We start from the raw sequence: 21,102 nt of genomic DNA, 5'->3' as shown, positions 1-21,102 counted from the left end.
GAATACCAGCTGGATAGAGAGTTTAATGATTCATTTACACAAGTAACAAAGCATGAACTAACCACAGAAGAATCCAGATTGTTTACACTATAATTACTCCTTGAGGATACACCTAGCATGTGAACACTTCTGGAATACTTTCTCCAGATGTTTCTCATACCAATAAGTAATTCTTCCTTATGAGAACCACAATATGTAACTCCAGGGTATGTGCGTTCAAGTAAAACAGTCTCCACACATCTGTTTTAGAAAAGCCATATGAGAATCTGCTCAACAATAGGACACTGACAATGTTTAACATTATTTCCCAAGCAAGGTGTCCCAGGTAAGTTTCCTCTCATCAGATTTATTTTTTCCTAGGAATAGTGGCAGCAGCATATTCACCAATTCCTCTTTATACTGGACTGCAGTAACCTGTACACAGGCAATAACAGGTGTGAAAGCTGTTATTCATGAAGCTGCATATTCTTTCAGGTAAGTTTTTTGGGGAGGGATGATGCCTCAGTGATAGAGCATCTGGTTGGTAAGCAGAAGGTCCCAAGTTAATCCTCGGCATCTCCAACTAAAAAGGGTCCAGGCAAGCAGGCGTGAAAAATCTCAGCTTGAGACCCTGGAGAGGCGCTGCTAAGTCTGAATAGACGATACCGACTTTGATGGACCGAGGGTCTGATTCAGTATAAGGCAGCTTCATAATAATCACAAGTTTGGCAATGAGATGTCCATGGTACAACAACGACTCTATGTTAGTTGACATACATGATGAAATTAGAGGTTATAAATTCAATCTTCACCTCAAAAAATACTAGAGATATTAAATTACACAAATTTGAAAGACAACTCACAGCTGAGATAGGTTGAGCTGGCTCATGTTTTTTAGCTTCCAACTCACACATTTTTGTCTTAGCTCAGGAAACATGGCCCCAGAGCAAACTAATTTATGCAGTAGACGAATCGTTCACTCACAACTTTAATGTTAGTAGCTCACAAAGTAGAATTTTTGCTCACAAGACACCACAGCTTAGAGGGAGCACTGCTCACAGCTTTAAAGTTCATCTAATCATATACTCACATTCAGCAGTACTACTGGGAACTGAAGAATCTGCAAGAAACTCATTTGTAAATATGAAGAGATCTCTTGCAGTATAGCATTATTAAAAATATAATTTTAACTGAAAGCCTTAACCTTATTTTTGGTATGAAAGGGGTCCACTAATAAGATTTCATCTTGTCCACTAAAAATCAAAAGGCAGACATTTCATATCTTATCTATGCAAACATGCACTTTGCAACGGAACAATCCTTGTCTAACTGGTAAACAGACCAAAGCAAAAGAGACTAGTTTTGTTTTAAGGAAAGCAAAAGATCTGCCAACCTTTCAAACACCACAGGTTGGGTAAAATATTCTGTGGCAAAGCTATCCCTACACATTTTCTGAAATATATCACTTAAGCATATAATGTTTATAAATTAATTTTAGAATAAAATCCACCATGAATTATCTGTTACATTACTCCTAAATTCTTAATGCATGACTGAAGAACCAGAGCAGTTTAACAGTAAAGGTGGTTAAATAAAAATATAAAATATAAGGCATGGAAACTTAGGTGACTACTCCAACCTCAGCTTCAGAGAGCTACATTGACAGCAGTGTACACTCTAAACTGAGTTTATGTGAGCTAACTCAGTTTTTTAGCCTCTGGCTCACACATTTTTGTCTTAGCTCTGGAAAAATGGCCCCTGAGCACACTAATTTATACAGTAGCTCACAACTTTAATGCCAGTAGCTTACAAAGTAGAATGTTTGCTCACAAGACTCCACAGCTTTGAGGGAGCATTGATTGACAGATAACCAGATTAGAAGCTGCTTCAGGAATGGTCCACCTTTGAAAGCCCTCTCCCCACTTCTGTTCTCCAGGACTGATACTCATTTTAACATGTATATGTGCATTTCTGTTTCTAGATTCCAATAGTTTTTCATTTTCCAGTACTATAAAAGTAAATGGTGCCACTGATGCAAGAGACTTTACTGTTAGCAAGATGAATCTTGTGCTGATAATGCCATTAACAGAGTAGCCAGATACAACCCAATGTTTTTAGACTGGTAAATGCAGTTTAGGTTGAAAAATCAGTAGACAACACCCCCCCCCCTCTGTTTTTTCTTTCTTCCCATGAAAAAGGGATTTCCTGTGATTTCAAATTTTACAGGGACCTTACATTACTATACTGGTTTAGCTCATACAAACTAAAACATCAGCTCCCACATGCTCCATTCCAAGACTTCAAGTAACAAGAGAATGCAGACTTGCAAGAGGGATTGTGGCAGTGGTAAACTAGAGACCTGGGGCTAGAAACTGATGGTTTCACATGAAACAGTCCAAGTTAACTCCCATAAAATGGATATGTTCTTCCCCCATCTGGTACACAAGCTTCAAAATACAATTTCTCATTTCACACTGCACATTCCCTTCCCCATCTTTTTATGTTAACTTGATATATGAAGCCTAGGTTGAGGCAGCAAAAAATAAATGCAGGGGTATTGATGCTACCTTAGTTCGTGTAAATATGAAGAGTTATAAGGATCCCAGAAACTCTGAAGATGTTTAAAGCCTCTTTTTCTAAGAAAGGGAAGTGTTAGGAATAAATAGAAATGATTCAATTCAGAATTAGGCAAATCAAAAGTACATTTTCCATTGTATGCACACAAAATTAATCACGTATAACAAAACAATTAGGGCACAACATAGTGAATTTAGTTATATTTATGAAGGGCACAATAATGCACATAGGTATCAGAGTAACCACTGTATGATTTTTTTTTAGCAAATCCAAACTTTTAAGTGTCTGACATCTGCACCAGGTGAGGTCAGAGAAGAGGGGTTTCCATATATAATTATAGACTAGTACAGTGTTCCCCAGTCTGTGAACACTGGAGGGTTGTGGTGTGATTGCAGGGAGTTCACAAATCCATCCAAGTTTCCACCTTCTTCACCTGTGCCTTCCCATCTGTGCATGTACCCCTTCAACTGGGTTGGACTGGGTGAGCATCCACCAGCCTGCTTGTCACAGTGTGGCCACGTCTCCCCAATTGTGTCTGCCTATTCTGAGACTTCATCCCCTCATCCAGATGTCCATAGGTGTGCACCAGAAAGGAGAGCTGTTCATTATGAGGGGAAGTGTTATCACTAAGGCTGTGGGGGGGGGGGGGGCAAAGACAACCAGACATCCCTTGATGATGCCTGAATCTAGCACAATTGTGAATTTTCCTCACAAGGGACACTTTCTATTGCACAATCATCATTATTTGTGTTTGATTCTAATATTTTTGAGCTCCTTTAGGAGTCAATGTACCACCAGGGTTAAAGTTAAAATAAATAAGCATCCACCAACTGTTCTGTCAAGGATTGAAAGCTCACTGGATAGCCAGATGAATTCCCATTAAAGTAAACTGGCAATTTGTTAAAGAGATCATTCTAGATAGCGACAGCAGTAACTGCAAGATATACAAATATGAACTTTTCTTGTACTGTGTCAAGTAATTGGACTAAACTGTCTATCCAAACAGGCAGTAGTAATAACAAGAAGCCCTTTGTTATAAGCATCTGGAATGTATCTTAAAATATCTTGCACTTACATGTATCACTATTTTTTCAAATGTATGTAAATGCTATTGTGATTAATTTATAAGAGTTAGAATTCAATGTAGCTTTCTGACATTATGTATTTTCTCAAATGATACTACTTGTACAATTAGTACCATATGAACTTTTTTAGGGGGGAGGGACATTAAAAAGGGGTCCTCATTTTAAAAAGTGAACCACTGGACTAGTATATGTTTGTTTACATATTTTCATTAGGAAAATGTACTGCATGCAAAAAACAGGTGGAACAAAAAGGATACCAATCATCTCCATGGATTAGGCAAAAGGAAAAATGGCCAAATTAGCTGCCTAAATAAAGCCACTCACAAAACACATAATAGAGATTAATTTCTTCTGAATATAAAAGTGTATACCAACACATGATATTCAACTAGAAAGCCTCTATGCTATTTCTATCCCACAAAGCCAGTGCAAGCTCTTAAAATGATTCAGAAAAAGAAAAGAAACAAAACAGAAACAAGAACTCAAGAAAGCTGGATAAAAAGTCTTAATTTTGCTTGGCTCCACATAGACAAGGGTAGAGGATTTCATATTTGGGGTGCCACAACTGAAAAGGCCTTTTTTGTTTTTGTTCTTCTTATAACCGTAATGAAGGAAATAAAGCAGGACCTCAGTCAAAATCTTAACTGATGGGCAGGTGTCAATGGGAGAAGGCTGTCCTTTAGAAAACCTGTTCCCAAACCATTTATGCCCTTAAATTTAATACTCAGCACTTTTAATCAGGTTAATAGTTCTATTATTTGAACTTGCCAACCTATAAATTGGTCAAAACACTTCAGTTACCTTGCCTTTTAGCCGATTTGCTACCAAGATAAAGTACTACCGTGTTTCCCCGAAAATAAGACACTGTCTTATATTTGTTTTTTCTCAAGAAGACACACTAGGGCTTATTTTCAGGGGATGTCTTATTTTTTATTAAGTATGATATAACAATCTACATCTATTCAAATACAGTTGTAGCAGATAAAAGGTATTTCAGTCTTCCTTACCACTCCACTCCGAAATGCATGACGTGGCTATGCAGATACGCTGCATAGCCACACCCATCACTAGGTCTTATTATCGGGGTAGGGCTTATATTTAACAAATACATAAAAATCCTGCTAGGGCTTATTTTTTGGGTAGGTCTTATTTTCAGGGAAACAGGGTAACACCAAGATATCTTTAGCTGCTTTTGATCAATCAGATCTCTGGTCTAGCACAGGAGAGTCAATTTCGAATCTTTTCATACTGCCACAAACTAAATCTGTAACTCCGTTACATCAAATTAGGAAAGCAACACCACACTGGAAGAAAGGTGGCAATCATACCATATTCATATTGGAATACCAACACAATCAATTGGACATTTTCCCAAGAGATCTTCATGAAGACTGATTAGATTAGTGCATGTGTGTGTCCCCATTCATGAAGATTACTACAGGTAGAGAAACAAACTGAACAGAAATTATATCAAGCAATGTACTTGCTGGCATTTCCTTAAGCTTTGATAGAAACTCCTTATGTTTACTTTCTACAGCCCATCACTCACTATTACTACTGGTACACAATATATTCCAATAAAAATGCTCAAGCTGTATAATAGCTGTTGCTGCATTAATCTAATAAACTAAATACAGATGGCAGAGATTTGCTAACAGCTGTTTACTGAAATGGGAATAAGTCACCTTGGTTGCAGTACCATGGACAGGGTATAGCCAAAAGTACCCCCCCCCCAGCTCATACACTAAACTGAAAATGTGCCTCTGGCAGTCAGGAGAGCTGCCAGAAGAAAAACTGGTCTACTAACTAAGCTTAGTTAATAAAAAATAAACTGACTCAAAACTGACAGGACTCTAAAAGCTAGGCTCACTACTTACTCCCGAGGGATGCAGACATCATGCATCTTAAACTCAATAGATATCATACATCTCCAGACACCAAGCATCTTAACTCTACAGATGATTTCCTTGCTTGCTTTAGTGCAGTTTTTAGTGCACAGCTCACTTCTCATGGATGCCCTCTTTTAAAAATATTTTTATAAGAACATAAGAGAAGCCAAGTTGGATCAGGCCAACGGCCCATCCAGTCCAACACTCTGTGTCACACAGTGGCAAAAAATTTTATATATACACACACACACTGTGGCTAATAGCCAGTGATGGACCTGTGCTCCATATTTTTATCTAAACCCCTCTTGAAGGTGGCTATACTTGTGGCCGCCACCACCTCCTGTGGCAGTGAATTCCACATGTTAATCACCCTTTGGGTGAAGAAGTACTTCCTTTTATCCGTTTTAACCTGTCTGCTCAGCAATTTCATCGAATGCCCACGAGTTCTTGTATTGTGAGAAAGGGAGAAAAGTACTTCTTTCTCTACTTTCTCCATCCCATGCATTATCTTGTAAACCTCTATCATGTCACCCCTCAGTCGACGTTTCTCCAAGCTAAAGAGTCCCAAGCGTTTCAACCTTTCTTCATAGGGAAAGTGCTCCAGCCCTTTAATCATTCTAGTTACCCTTTTCTGGACTTTCTCCAATGCTATAATATCCTTTTTGAGGTGCGGCAACCAGAACTGCACACAGTACTCCAAATGAGACCGCACCATCGATTTATACAGGGGCATTATGATACTGGCTGATTTTTCAATTCCCTTCCTAATAATTCCCAACATGGCGTTGGCCTTTTGTATTGCAAACGCACACTGTCTTGACATTTTCAGTGAGTTATCTACCATGACCCCAAGATCTCTCTCTTGGTCAGTCTCTGCCAGTTCACACCCCCATCAACTTGTATTTGTAGCTGGGATTCTTGGCCCCAATGTGCATTACTTTGCACTTGGCCACACTGAACCGCATCTGCCACGTTGACGCCCACTCACCCAGCCTCAACAGATCCCTTTGGAGTTCCTCACAATCCTCTCTGGTTCTCACCACCCTGAACAATTTAGTGTCATCCGCAAACTTGGCCACTTCACTGCTCACTCTCAACTCTAAATCATTTATGAACAAGTTAAAGAGCATGGGACCCAGTACCGAGCCCTGCGGCACCCCACTGCTTACCGTCCTCCACTGCGAAGACTGCCCATTTATACTCACTCTCTGCTTCCTATTACTCAGCCAGTTTTTGATCCACAAGAGGACCTGTCCTTTTACTCTATGACTCTCAAGCTTTCTAAGGAGCCTTTGATGAGGAACTTTATCAAAAGCTTTCTGGAAGTCAAGGTAAACAACATCTATCGGGTCTCCTTTGTCCACATGTTTGTTCACCCCCTCAAAGAAATGTAACAGGTTAGTGAGGCAAGATCTTCCCTTGCAGAACCCATGCTGAGTCTTCCTCAATAACCTGTGTTCATCAATGTGCCTACTCATTCTGTCCTTGATAATGGTTTCTACCAACTTTCCCGGTATTGAAGTCAGACTGACTGGCCTGTAATTTCCCGGATCTCCTCTGGAACCCTTTTTAAAGATGGGGGTGACATTTGCTACCTTCCAGTCCTCAGGAACGGAGGCAGATTTCAATGAAAGATTACAGATTTTTGTCAAAAGATCCACAAGTTCAACTTTGAGTTCTTTCAGAACTCTCGGATGTATGCCATCTGGACACGGTGACTTATTAGTTTTTAATTTGTCTATCAGTTGTAGGACCTCCTCTTTTGTCACCTCAATCTGACTCAGGTCTTTCAACACCCCTTCCAAAATTAGTGGTTCTGGGGCGGGCAAAAAGTTCTCATCTTCCACCGTGAAGACGGAGGCAAAAAAATCATTTAGCTTCTCAGCCATTTCCCTATCCTCCTTCAGTAATCCTTTTATCCCATGCTCATCCAAGGGCCCCACTGCCTCCCTGGCTGGTTTCCTACTTCTAATATATTTGAAGAAATTTTTATTGTTGGTCTTTATGTTTTTTGCAATATGCTCCTCATAGTCCCTTTTTGCCTGCCTGATCACAGTCTTGCATTTGATTTGCCACAGCCTGTGTTCCCTTTTACTAATCTCACTTGGACTGGTTTTCCACCGCTTAAAGGAGTCCTTACCTTTTACAGCTTCCATTACTTTGTTTGTTAACCATGTAGGCCTTTTCTTATGCCTATTTGTGCCTTTCCTAACTTGTGGTATGTATTTTATCTGAGCTTCTAGGATTATAGTTTTAAATAGTCTCCAAGCTTCCCCAAGGGTTTTGACCGTACGTACCTTTCCTTTCAGTTTCCTCCTCACATGCCTCCTCATCTCAGAGAATTTACCCCTTTTAAAGTTAAACGTGGTTGTGGCGGTCTTTTGGGGCAATCCCTATTTATACAAACGGTGAAATCAATAACATTATGGTCACTGCTCCCAAGTGGCGCAATCACTTTTACATCTCTCACCAAGTCTTGGGCATTACTTAGGACCAAATCCAGGATCGCCCCACCCCTGGTAGGTTCTGAGACCATCTGCTCCATAGCACAGTCATTGAGAGCATCAAGAAACTCAATCGCTTTCTCTCGACCAGAACACATATTGACCCAATCAATCTGCGGGTAGTTAAAATCACCTATTACGACACAGTTTTTACGTTTAGCCGCTATCTTTAAGCCTTCCATCATATTATAATCGTCTTCTCTTATGATTTGGTGGGCGATAACAAACTCCCATAGTTAAATTTCCTTTTGGGCCCTCTATTTCAACCCAAAGCATTTCTAAAAGTGAATCTAATTCTCTGACCTCAGTCTTACTGGACCATATATCCTCTCTGACATACAGAGCCACCCCACCTCCAACCCTTCCCTCCCTATCCTTCCGATATAACTTATATCCAGGAATCACCGTGTCCCACTGATTCTCCTCATTCCACCAAGTTCCTGAAATTCCCACAATGTCTATGTTTTCTTATGACAGGCAGAATTAAAGATTATCTTGCAATGAAGCTAAGTTAGAGAATACAGCCTTTGGTTTGTTTTTAAAGTGGAAAGTGTGACAATAAGAGCCCACTTACTGATACAAGTTCTGTAACAAGATTAGGTACCTCTATTAAATCATTAAGCAACCTCAGATTCCCAAGTCAAATAAATATTTTTCTTTTACCATTACCACTTAAACATATAAACACTTAAAAATCAGTATCCCAAATTCTCAAGTTGAGGCACCTTCTACTACACTACACAGGGGGAAAAAATTGTATCCAAGTCTACTTTTAATCCTTCCAAATATTAATTGACACTCAAGATGCTCCACTAATAGAAAATCCAAAATACCACAATTTATAACAGTAAGCACCTGTTGCTCTTAAGAGTCAAACCATTATGGGTGATATTTTAATCCCAAGCATACCAAAGCATTTCAACAAGCTCCCTTATACCAAGTTTGACCACTGGTTAACTACCCTCTCCAAAATCTTCAGTGAAAATATTTCCACATCTGGCAATCCAAGTTCTTTTTAATTGGAGATACTGGTATACATCCAAAGAAGTGGAGGGGCCATAGTTCAGTGGCATAGCATCTGCTTCACATGCACAAGGTCCTAGGCTCCATCCCCAGCATCTCCAGTTGAAAGGATCAGGTAGGAGGTGATGTGAAAGACCTCAGCCTGAGACCCTGGAGAACTGCTCCTGGTCTGAGTAGACAATACTGACTTTGAGGGACCAAGGATTTGATTCAGTATAAGGCAGCTTCATGTTACAGAAGAGTTCATCTCCAAACAAGAAGTGTACCACAAATGCAAGGGTTTTGCACAAGTGATAGTAGCGCCACGGCACAGTCCTTCTGCCACTGGGAGTGCCTATCTCATCCCACATTGAAAAAGCACTGTTTAACTACATTATTAATCTATAAATTACTACTAATATGCAAATGCACATTTATTCTGTTGCTGCTTGCACAAGCAGAAATAGGTTGTTGGATACTATGTTCTCTACCTCTGAGATGTATGTGACTGATGTAATTTGCCTTGAGTCCCAGTGAGAAAGTGGGCTACAAAGGAATTAAATAAACAAAAAGAGATGAAAATCAGCTGCAGAAGTAAAAAAAGAATCAGAAACAATACCTATTCATGCAACTCTTCATTTTAAAGGGCACGAACGTGTCACACTAACACTGTAGTATTTTAAGTACTTTCTCTCAATTACATATTTCACATGTGAATTTACAAATATGTATTCCCTTGCTTTCACTAAAGCCATTTCACAGGCAAATGGTTCTTTAAGACATTTTAAAGAAGCCCAAAACAACAACCATTGGCAGAGTTCTCCTGTTATACACTGTCACTAGAAACATGCAGCACAGGTGATTAAAAATTTAAAAATCCAGTACCATTCACACTGGAGACAAAAATATGAGAGGTATTACAGTTTGAGACTGGAGATTATGCTGTGGGTCAAACACAAGCATCTTGTTAATAGATTGCCTACTTCTAACATACAAGTTCTATTTAGAAGTATATATGAGAAGTCATGTAGTACCTTCCAACTATTACATTTCTAGAACTGGTGAAATATTTCTAGTATTTCAAAACTCCAACAGCATTCTGAGTAAGTACCACATACACAAACCATATGGTTGAGGACTGGTTTTAAGACAATTATTTCTTCTAAGCAAGCAGCATGGGAATTTCATCCCTCTCATTTCCATAGTCAAATCCTGATTTATAATTTTAAGGATGTGTATTCTACTGTGCAGGATCACCTAGAAAAGACACTACTGTTTTCTACAAGTGTTCCTCTCCTCTTTCTTGGAAATTTGCATATTTCTAGATCTGTAAGTGAATGATGAATAATCATTTATCTTCATCATCAATTCCATAGCAAATGGACATCTCACTATATTATGTATGAAGACAACACCTCCTGTGACAGGGAAAGGATTCACTTCCTATTTCCCTTATGTTCGACAAGAGAGAGAACATTGGGATTACTTGCTTTGAGGTTCTAACACTTCTACAAAACCTATTTATCCTTCAGTTCTCCCATTAATCAAAAGAGATAATGAACTTAACAAATCATTCTTTTGGAAGTCTTCATGGATACAGAAAGAAAAGGCTGCTTAAAACTCAAGCATTTTCCCAGTGCTGTACTGATTAAAAAATCCAACAGAAGAGCTACACAGTGCTGACTTTGGAGGTATTTTACTACTGTGCAGGGTTTAGAAAAGATGCTACTGTTTTCTGCAAGTGTCCCTTCCCAGCCTTTTCCAGCTGAAGAAACATTCAGGTGAGAGATGGCAGAAAAGATGTATAAACTGAAAAACAAATACATATTCTAGAAAAATGATGAATCTCTCAAATGTTATTTTGCCATGTAAGCAACTGTTTCCATTCCATCAAGATGCTCCATACTTTCAAATAAAACTAAAATGACAGATTTAAGACAGTCAATCTATACTTGAGTAAGAAGATACTCCCTAAAATAACCTTGAACAGCAGTTTTATTCTGCACTACTACTCACCTGCTGTGGAACTTGCATTAGAACTAAATTATCAACAGACATATAAAATCCCATTATACATAGCTCAGATTCATCCTGTCTGGCTTTCTGTTCTTAAGCTTTGCTAACAAAAATGTAATCACATGCTTTAAAATAAGAACTCAAGTAAATGGCTATGCACCTTAAAGGATCATTGGAAAGTATAAGGCAGATGAAAAACTAATATTAAATAAATGAAAAACATGTTATATCAGGTTAATAGAGAAACAGTATATAAATTTATAATATAAACTGAATGGACTCTAAAGATGCTTGTAAGACATATGACCTCATAGATACAAAATGAAAAAATGAAGCATTAAAAGCTTGTGTGCTCAACATTTTCTCTAAAAGTAGCCAAGAATAAAACAATACTTGAAGTTGTGAAGGCTTTTACAGTCACTGTGCCCCCATACCATACAAAGACCATTCATTCCCTCTTAGAACAAACTTTGCTTGTATTTCTGCCAAGTCTAACTGGTCAGTGTTTCTAAAGAGATACATGTATTAATTGTGTTTGTGGGATAAAAATCAACAGAACAATGAAACCCATAAGGTATAGTGCATTTGAATACACCATTACATTTGAAAAAGTAACTCCCTAAAACTACAGTTCTAGCAACTGTAATTTATGGTATACCAACATCCATCAAATATTTTACAGCCCATTCTATTACTCCTTTTATGAATTACAGTTTCAAGAGAGCATTTAACAGTAATTGTGTTAAAAACCTCAGGACTTACAAGGATATTGGTTTGTTCTCTCACTACATACACAAACTGCATTCGGCACTTACATCTGTATTCGTACTAAGCCAATCTATACATCATCCTATTTTATTTTGAATAGTTGACTGGAATAGTAATTGTAATGTAATACATAGTAGAATGCAATGTAATAGTAATTGTAATGTAATACATAGTAGAATGCAGTGTAAATTGGAATGGTAGATTGGAATGTATTTCTCTGGTCTAGGGACAGAGGAGATATACACTGCACTGCCAGTCACCCTACCTCAAAGAAAAGGTAACTGTAAAATTACCTCCATGCTTGAGAGGAGATGGATGGAGCATAACAACAGGGTCTCTGTTAATTACTCTCAACATTCCACAATTAAGAGGGATACATCTGCCCATCTGTCAATGATTTTGATACATTTATTTTCTTCACTATGTCTTCCCCTAGAATTAACCCCAAACAAATGGTGACCATATAAACCAAGCTTGTTGTTCCAGTTAAACACCATTTATTATGCTTATGCTAATTTGCAGCTCACCCTCTACCTATATGTATGGATTGATAACTTCAATTTCATTGTATCTGAGGAAGTGTGCATGCACACAAAAACTTATACCTTGAATAAAACTTTGTTGATCTTAAAGGTCCCACTGGACTCAAACTGTGTTGAAATATAATCCCAGTATTCCGATTTGCTTTCATTATATCTATAACCATGGTAACGTTAATGAGGTCACCACGAAAATGGTTAAAATCACCTGGTGTTTTTTTTTTTAAAAAGGTAAATAGAGAAGCACAACTACAAAAAGCATTATCACCACTCCTACCAAAATCCATATAATAAGAGGTCACAAGTAACGTTTTGGAGTCATCAGGATTGCAATAGAGCTTAATCCCAAACTAGCAGTAAGACGCATACAGTCAGTATACCAAGCACCTACAGGATAGCTTTCAGGCACCACTTACTAGCTTCAGTATTTTTCTAGCTTACATCAGACACAGGATGTGTCCTTCCCTGGAATTACTTTCCCTCCTGAAAAACCTGTATAATTATAAAAATATATGCTAAGAAAACTATATAACACTTAGGACAAACAATTTTATTTGCACGTTAAAAAGGAAGCAACCCATCACTTTGAATAGGAGCAAATTCTATTACTGAACCTCTGCATTCCAAAATACAATGAAATCGATTTTTTTAAGACAGGAAAGCACACGTGAAGGAAAAGAATCCCAGGAAAAGTCAAAAGGCCTACCAAGAAACGCGAAGGGAACACTGATACAATTCATCGCCACCCATCAATACATGTGCTAATCTTAACAAGCCTGGGTGGTGCTTTTTTCCGCCTAATTCAACGTACGGAGGGAGAAAGAAAAACATTTGCAGCCAGCCAACCCTTATGAAAAATCCGCGAAAGACGCGTAGCCTCCAGCAATAGGTTCGGCTGTCTCTCTCCTACTCAGCAGACACACATGCCGGTCGCAAGGGGGATGCGAAGCTCCTGGACAAGAACCCTCCTCCGCCCCTACTTACTGCCAGGCCCCCATCCTGGTAAGTCTCAGCGTAGCCTCGGGATCCCTACAGCGGTTTCCCGGCCCAGACCACCAAGTGCAGGCAGCCCCCGAGAAACCCCTTCGGAAGGGCTGGTGGGCCCAGACTGCGGGCAGAGGAGCCGCCCTGGCTCGCCAGATTCCCTTCCTTCCGCTCCTCCAGCCAGAAGGAGCCTCAGTGGCCACAGAAGCAGACGGCGGAGGAAGGGAGACCCGAGGCCTGCAGGCTCCCCACGAGGCCTCCGCTCTCTCGTAACCAGGCAGACCCGGCTCCCCCAGCCCCTGCTATGGCTGCTGCTTCTCACTCACCCGCCTCGTCGTCTCTGCTCCACGGCGACCGGCTGTCTGGCGACGGGGGCGGGAGGGCTCTCTGGTGCTCGCTCGCTGTTCTTCTCGCCCTCTCTCTTCTGTGGCAGCGGGAAAGGGGCTGGGCGGGAGCTCCACCGACGACCTTTATGTGAGAGACGGGTAATCTTCAGGCTCTGCGCGCTCCGCTGCCAGACCGGCCACCATCTTACATTAGGGAGAGACTGCCTGCCTGCCCCGGACGCTTCTCCCAGCGCGCATGCGCACGAGCCGACGGATGGGCGGGCGGGTGAAGGAAAAGGTCGGACACGACGGTGGAGAGAGCATGATGGGAATTGTAGTCTTGGGGCGGGGAGGACCATGGTTTACCGGCTGAGGAGCGGTTAGCCACTGAGCGTGCTTCTCGCCTCAGAGGTTCAGCACTTTATGCTGCGATTCACAAGGTGCAGAGGAAACAGCTTGTTCTTGTTTGCTCCAAAGGATCTAAAGCGGTGAATTAGCTCGATGGCGCCTTCTAGACTTCTCGGCCGCTTCTTTAGGTTGGATTATCCCGAAGCCACTTATTGTGGCGTATTCCTGCAGTATTTCTTCCTGATCGAAAGGATGCAACAAATTCCGCTGGACTGCAATGGAAGATGGGCGTGAGAGACAATCGGGAGCTCCGGCCACTTCTACATTCTGGAGGCTGTAAGATACGCTGTCCCTCAGCACCCTTCCGCGATCTGAGTCCGCCGCTTTGAAACCCAAAATTACATTCAATATAATATCGAAACATTTTAATTTGTCAGGAAAAGATCAGTTGTATTTGTAGTGATACCACTTGATAGGTGTTTGTTATTGTGTAGAGATCTGTTTTTATTTTATTAGATCACTTTTAAACCTAATGTTTGGGCATGGGAGTTGCCATTTAGTTCTGTGTTCATTTACTTCCTTTGTATTCCATTTTTCCCCCCAACCGGGACCCAAAGTGGCTTACTACATTGCTCCATAGTTATGTTTCCTCACAACAAACCTGTAAGGTAGGTGAGGCTGAGAATATGTGAGTGGCCTAAGGTCATCCAACAAGCTTTCATGGCTGAGTTGGGATTCAAATCCAGATCTCCTAGATCCTGGTCTAACCACTATACCAAACTGGCTCTTTAATGCTACATAAAAGGGCAAACCACTTATCTCTATTCACTTTTTTAGTTCAGCCATAATTTAATACCTCAATAACATTCTTAACTAATTTCTGTTCTAAACAAGAAAAATAGAAAAATACATGGGATAGTCACTCCAACATCACAGTGCTGAAGCTTGCACCAATAAAAGCCAGATAGTATCTTATATGCAGCAACTCAAAAACAAGTAGCAAGTCATAATAAATATAGCAAAAGCAGTGTCCATTCTCAAATACACAGCTTCTTATTCATCACAATGCTGGTAGATGGATAACATTCCTAGCAGATGGATAACACTCCCAGTAACTGCACAGCATAGGCAAATAAATGCACAGTGAAAACACTCAGTCAGTAGCAGCAGTATCACAGTGACAGAGTTGCTGGCAGAGGAACAACAGCTCTTCACTTTCAAATTTCTCTCTTCTTGTTTACAAGCAAGAATAACTCATTTGACTTATTTAGCAAAATGGCTTATTTTTCTTGTGAATTTATGGAGTATACAGAGGAATTCTCAGTATATAGAAGAATTCTACACAGGATTATATGGATATTAATGTCACTAAGATAATGCCAGATCCAGGTGGGTAGCTGTGTTGGTCTGAAGCAATAGAACAAAGTTTGAGTCCAGTGGCACCTTTAAGACCAGCAAAGGGTGAAGTTTGATCATATTTTAGCCTAATGTGATACTTTTAGACCGGACTTTTTTTGAGCAGGAATGCACAGGGATGCAGTTCCAATTGGCTTGGCATCAGGCGTGTGGCCTAATACCACAGCATACCAAACCTTTAATGGCATAACAGTTGCAAATAAAAATACACAGAATATAAAAATTTAAACATTGGAGATAAAATCAAAATGAAACCGAGCTTACAGATGCATGGTCAGATTCAAATTTAAGGATGTCAGCCATAATTTTGCCACAGCCTTGCTAACCTCCCCCTCAGAATCGTTCAATAAATAATAACAGGGTGGCAGAATAGACAAATCTGGGGAGAAAGAAAGCCTGCAAAATAAATCTTTATGGAGATTATGATAAAAGGAACAATCAAGCAATATATGCTGAATTGAGTTGGGAATATTCGCTCCGCAGGAATAGAGTCTGTTGCCTAAAGGGACTCAATGATATCTCCCTTGTAAAACTTTGGAAGGAAATGCATTTAGTCTAGCCAACATAAATGCCCTGCGATGACTTGGAATGGTTAAGTCTGATAGATAATGGGACATTTTGCCACAGAAAGCATAAAGACCTAAGGAAGCTGGGGGGCAAATATAAGGGTCTGTTGGACGTAGTTTCGTTACCTCCGACTCCAACAGTCTCAGTTTAATACATCTGCAGATATATGACTCATCAGAAGTAAAAAAATTATCAACCGCTATCCCCAACTGGTTAAGTTCGGACATAAGAACTGCTGACCAGGATGCAATATATGGGTCTCTTTTCATGCAATCAAGAAGGCTGGTAGGTTCTGTTCTAAAGTGAATTTTGAGCCAGAATTTAAACACTGCAATCCAGGCTTTTGTTTCCACCAAAGACTTATCCACTTCAGAGCAGAGAGCAAAGTAGGACACACATTTTGGCATACCAAGAATTTGTCTAAAGAATGAGGTTTGAATGCCCTCTACTTTCTTGGTAAATGCTGAGATCCATATAGGGATATCATAGAGAATTTGGGCTAGCATTTTACCTTTGAACACCTTAATTGCTGCTGGAACTTATTGGTTGCCCCTTGCAAAGAAAAAATGTTTAATTTGAGCAACCGAACATTTAGCCAAGTTGATGGTGTTATGATGTGAAACCCAGCTTGATTTGTGATTAAAAGTGATCCCCAAGTATTTAAAAAAATTTGTTTGCTCAATTGTTGAGTTGCCAATAAACCATCTCTGTGGGCACCAGCAATTTGAAAAGACAACTACTTTAAATTTGGCATAATTGATAGAGAATGAATTACAATTACAGTAGTCATAGAAGGCATTCAAATACCTTTGCAGGCCCACACGTGTGCAAGAGAGGATTGTAGTATCACCGGCATAAAGTAATAAGGGGACCGCTCGGCCTGCTAGTTTAGGTGGATGACCATTAATAGGGTTCAAAAATATTACCAGGTCAGTTAAAAATAAATTTAAAAGATGTGGGGTCAGCATGCAAACTTGTTTAACCCCCTTTAACACTGGGATTTTGCTAGTCAGGTCACCACTAGAAGAAAATTTCACTTGGCAAAAAGTATTAGAATGAAGTTTCCTCATGAGGAACAGCAGATGGGGATCCATTCCCAGATAACCTAGCTTAATCCATACTTGGGCTCTATCTATTGAATCAAATGTGCCCTTCAAGTCAATGAAGGCAGCATATAATTTTTTTTGTCCCGATATGCATATATTTTTTAGCAAGGAAGGCCAGAGTGCAGCAATGGTCCCTAGCAGATTTGCCTTTGGAGAAGCCAGTTTGTTCAGGACCTACGATGTTGCCTAGGCGCATCGTCAGTTAATCGGAGTTCTAAATGTTTGGCATACAATTTGCCCACTATAGATAATAAACTAATGAGGTGGAAATTTTCTGGTCACTCCAACCCCCCCCCCCCTTTTTGTAAATTGGGATAATTATAGAATCAAGCCAAGAGTCTGGGATGGAGCCATGCAGATCAATGAAAGAGAACAATTTTGCAAGTGGCAAGAGCCACCAATCGGCAAACTTTGTGAATACCTCAGCGGGAAGGCCATCAGGGCCTGGTGCTTTACCCGCTTTTAAATCCTTCAATAAATCACTGATTTCCTCTACAGCTACTGGAGGCCAGACAGGCATATCAGTAACTGTGGGGTTTGCTAGGAGAGGTGTGGCCTAATATGCAAATTAGTTCCTGCTGAGCTTTCCCCACAAAAGCCGTCTGAAATAATGGCATCAAGGGGTGTGGCCTAATATGCCAATGAGTTCCTGCTGAGCTTTGCTACAAAAAGCCCTGCTTTTATATATACAAACTCTAGATATACAATTAGATACTTTTAGATATAGGTATCTGAAGAAGTGTGTTGGGACACAAAGCCTCATACCTTAAATAAAATGTTGGTCTTATACTCAAACTTTGTTCCACTGCTTCAGTCAAACACAGCTGCCCACTTGGATATTTTAGATATAAAATCAGCAATACTGGGAGAGGAATGAGATATGCATAGTTGATGTCAGTTTTGTTTTATAGATATTACCAACAGAGAGGGAAATAGTTCAGACTTGTTTAAAGTCGTGTGCTATCTAATGACAGAGAAATGAATTAAGGGAATGATTTTGGTTGGGGTTTTTTTTTTGTCTAACCCCACTGCTCAGTTTCAGTTAATCAGCTTAGCAACTGAGTATGTTTATAAATAGAAGTGGATGGAGCAAAATTGGCATTCTCAGGATATGCTTCTCATACAGAATGATGTTCAATAACTCTGTATTTGAAGATGTAGGTCCAATCTTGTTGTTTTACAATGAAAGATGCTTCACAGAATGGAATGCAAGAAGTTGGGATTGTTTGCTGAGATGATGGTGGGGGAAGCATTCCAGATGTTAGTTCTCCACTCAGCCTCACCTTTCAGCTGCTGCTGGCATTAGAAACTAAGCCCTATGATATCCCTAAACAGTGATAAGGTTTCCATCCTGGAAGTGCAGCTCAATGAAAATAACCGGGATGGCACTGATGATCTTACTCAGGAGACCCCTAGTAGTTGTTAAGACTTGATTGAATACTACTGAGATGCTGGGACTGTAGTAGAAATTACAGTGAAGGGAACATCCCAAAAGTTTAGTCCTCTCATTTCACCCCTATTTTCCCTCTGGTAGCTTTTTAATCATCCAGCCAAAAAGCAAATAATATAATGATTGTCTCCTGTATACAAAAGCCACAAGGGACACTGACCATTCCAGTTCTAAATGCAGGTCTTGTCCACTGAAACAGATTAAATTTGCATCCATGCAAGCTTGCATTCACATAGTGTTAGATATTTCACAACAGTTGTGCTATAACTATTTTCCTGTGTGGCCATCTGGGAAGGATTGCTATGGTATAACCACATCCAACGATGTGCAGTTCACTTCCCCTCATCAGTGTGTGTAAGGAAGAGTAAAAAATGATTTTGGAATATTAGCATAACTTGCAAATCAAATTTAACAAACTGATTCTGTTAATTTAACTTAGACGTTGCTCCCTTCTGCTTTCCAAATGGCACAAACAATGCAGAGTGGCTCCCCCGGTGGAGATTAAAAGTGTTCTTGGCATGTCTTTGAAGAATTCCTCCAGATAACTGTGGGCTTTAGTAATGTAATCAAACCTGTGATTGCATTCCCCTTGCCTGAAATTAGCAGTTTAATTTCACCCAGAGAACGCAAAGCCTGTATAAGGTTGCACATTGGTTGTCCATAACTTCATCGTGCTAAACTGACCCTCTTTGCCAGACAAAAGTAGATTTGTCGGTGCCGTGGACAACGGAGTCATCATGATCTGATACTCTTCATTCTCCTTTCCTGCCGAGAAGGGCCAGGAACTACAGCTCCCAATTTCCATTCCTCCCGGGTCCTCACATTCGGGGTTAGTAAAAAACTGCCCTGGCCCTGCTAGTTCTCCTGCTATTCGGATTCTCATGCTGGAACACCCTGAAGTTTATAAAACAGGGGCCTGGCGTCCTAAAAGAGTATTTCGAGAAACTGTGCCAGTAGGTAGTGGCGTTTGGGGAAAGTGGAGTTTCTACACCGGCATTGGTTATGTTGTCTGTGCCAATTTGTGGGCTTCTCTTGGACGGTGACGCTTTAGGTCAAACAACACCCATTAGAAGTTTTCCAATAGAGTTGCGCCGCGGGGGTGGGGGGGTGATTTTCGTGGGAAGATGCGCACGCGCTCTGCGTTGTCCGCTCCGCTTTGGAGCCTTCCTTCGTCGAGCAGCCTTCATGTTGACAAGGCTGATTAGCGTCTTCCCCTTCTCTGGTAAAGCGGCCCCGTGGAGCAGAGTAGTAAAGCAGCAGTACTGCAGTACTGTGGTCTGAACTCTGCTCACGACCTGAGTTCGATTCCAGCAGAAACTGGATTCAGGTAGCCGGCTCAAGGTTGACTCAGCCTTCCATTTTTCCGAGGTCGGTAAAATGAGGACCCAGCTTGTTGGGGGGAAAGTGTAGATGACTGGGGAAAGCAATGGCAAACCACCCCATAAAAAAGTATGCCGTGAAAACGCTGTGAAAGCAACGTCACTCCAGAGTCGGAAATGACTGGTGCTTGCACAGAGGACCTTACCTTTCCTTTCCTTCTCCAGTAGCACGCTGATTTAAGTATAGGGCCAGAATAGACAAGGTACTGTCAGAGGCTTCACCTCTGAAATAACATTTATGTATGAGACACCTGATCACTTAATAAAAAGGCAATGTACAAGGAAACCAGTTAAAATCCATTGGTGCAAAAAAGGGGGGGGGGAGTTCAAGTAGCTTCTTTCCAAAACCAGCGATGCTTTAAGGCTGAAGCCACTTTTATGTGCAAGATATGGGGCCAGATGTTAATCATTAAAACCCCCTAAAATGCCTCTGTATTAGCATAAAATCACAAGGACAGAGAGTTTACTCTGTGGTAGTTACCTAATAAAAATTATATTTTGCATCAAGCTGATCAGACTAGGAAAATGGCTCAATCTCAACCACCCCCCATCTGTACTTTACTATTAAAAAGGGGGGGGGGGCTCAGTTCAGATCAACTGCAAATAGTTCAGCCTCTGTAATGAAAACACTCCCGCTCTTGGCCTTCTAATTTAAAGGCATGTCCTCCCCCTCCTTCAGGGCAACAAAATGGAGAGGGGACACCTGCGTAATAGCTGGCTATATCAGAATGAAAAGGAGGAAGGACGACAGCCCTGCCAAATTTTGGAATTGCTCCCATTTAATTAAAAGTTAAGGAAACATGCTGAGGCTAGTTTTGAGTTATAATTCAAGTATGGGTGTTAATTTCTTATGGATTTTTTTTTTTTGCTTTAAGTAAACATTATCTGTGATTTTTTTGCTACAGCTGTCACCCAATTAATGATTTTTAGATTATTTATCATATAGCCTTTAATTTATGCAACTTACATTAGAATACACTTATGTTTTAGAAAAATAATGCGGGGAACCTGAGAGTCATCATGAAATTGGGATGGACAGGATAAATTAGTAGGAAAGTCACTTCTACCTCTCAACTGTACATCACCTCACCTGGATCTATCTCGCATTAGTACCATCTGTCTAGGATCTGACCGCTCTAGAGAAAGGAAAACACTATGATCCTGCCT

The 21,102-nt window shown here is 40.4% G+C and overlaps 1 protein-coding gene across 8 annotated transcripts in view; it reads right to left on the bottom strand.

Annotated features, from left to right (window-relative positions):
• Window positions 1–13,971, bottom strand: part of CNOT4 (CCR4-NOT transcription complex subunit 4) — a 79,455-nt gene extending 65,484 nt beyond the window's left edge. For 4 of the 8 annotated variants that reach the window (XM_060245262.1, XM_060245266.1, XM_060245263.1 and 1 more), the window contains exon 1: window positions 13,670–13,933. The gene's annotated coding sequence lies outside the window, so the exon portion shown is untranslated. Of the gene's footprint in view, window positions 1–13,669 lie in introns of all 8 variants that reach the window. The other 4 variants (XM_060245260.1, XM_060245264.1, XM_060245261.1 and 1 more) reach the window with 2 other exon arrangements.
• Window positions 13,972–21,102: the final 7,131 nt, after the last annotated feature.

This window comes from Heteronotia binoei, chromosome 8 (assembly GCF_032191835.1).
Source record: "Heteronotia binoei isolate CCM8104 ecotype False Entrance Well chromosome 8, APGP_CSIRO_Hbin_v1, whole genome shotgun sequence".
Classification (NCBI taxonomy): Eukaryota; Metazoa; Chordata; class Lepidosauria; order Squamata; family Gekkonidae; genus Heteronotia; species Heteronotia binoei.
The sequence above is the reverse complement of the archived record's forward strand: the minus strand, read 5'-3'. Positions and strand labels throughout refer to the sequence as shown.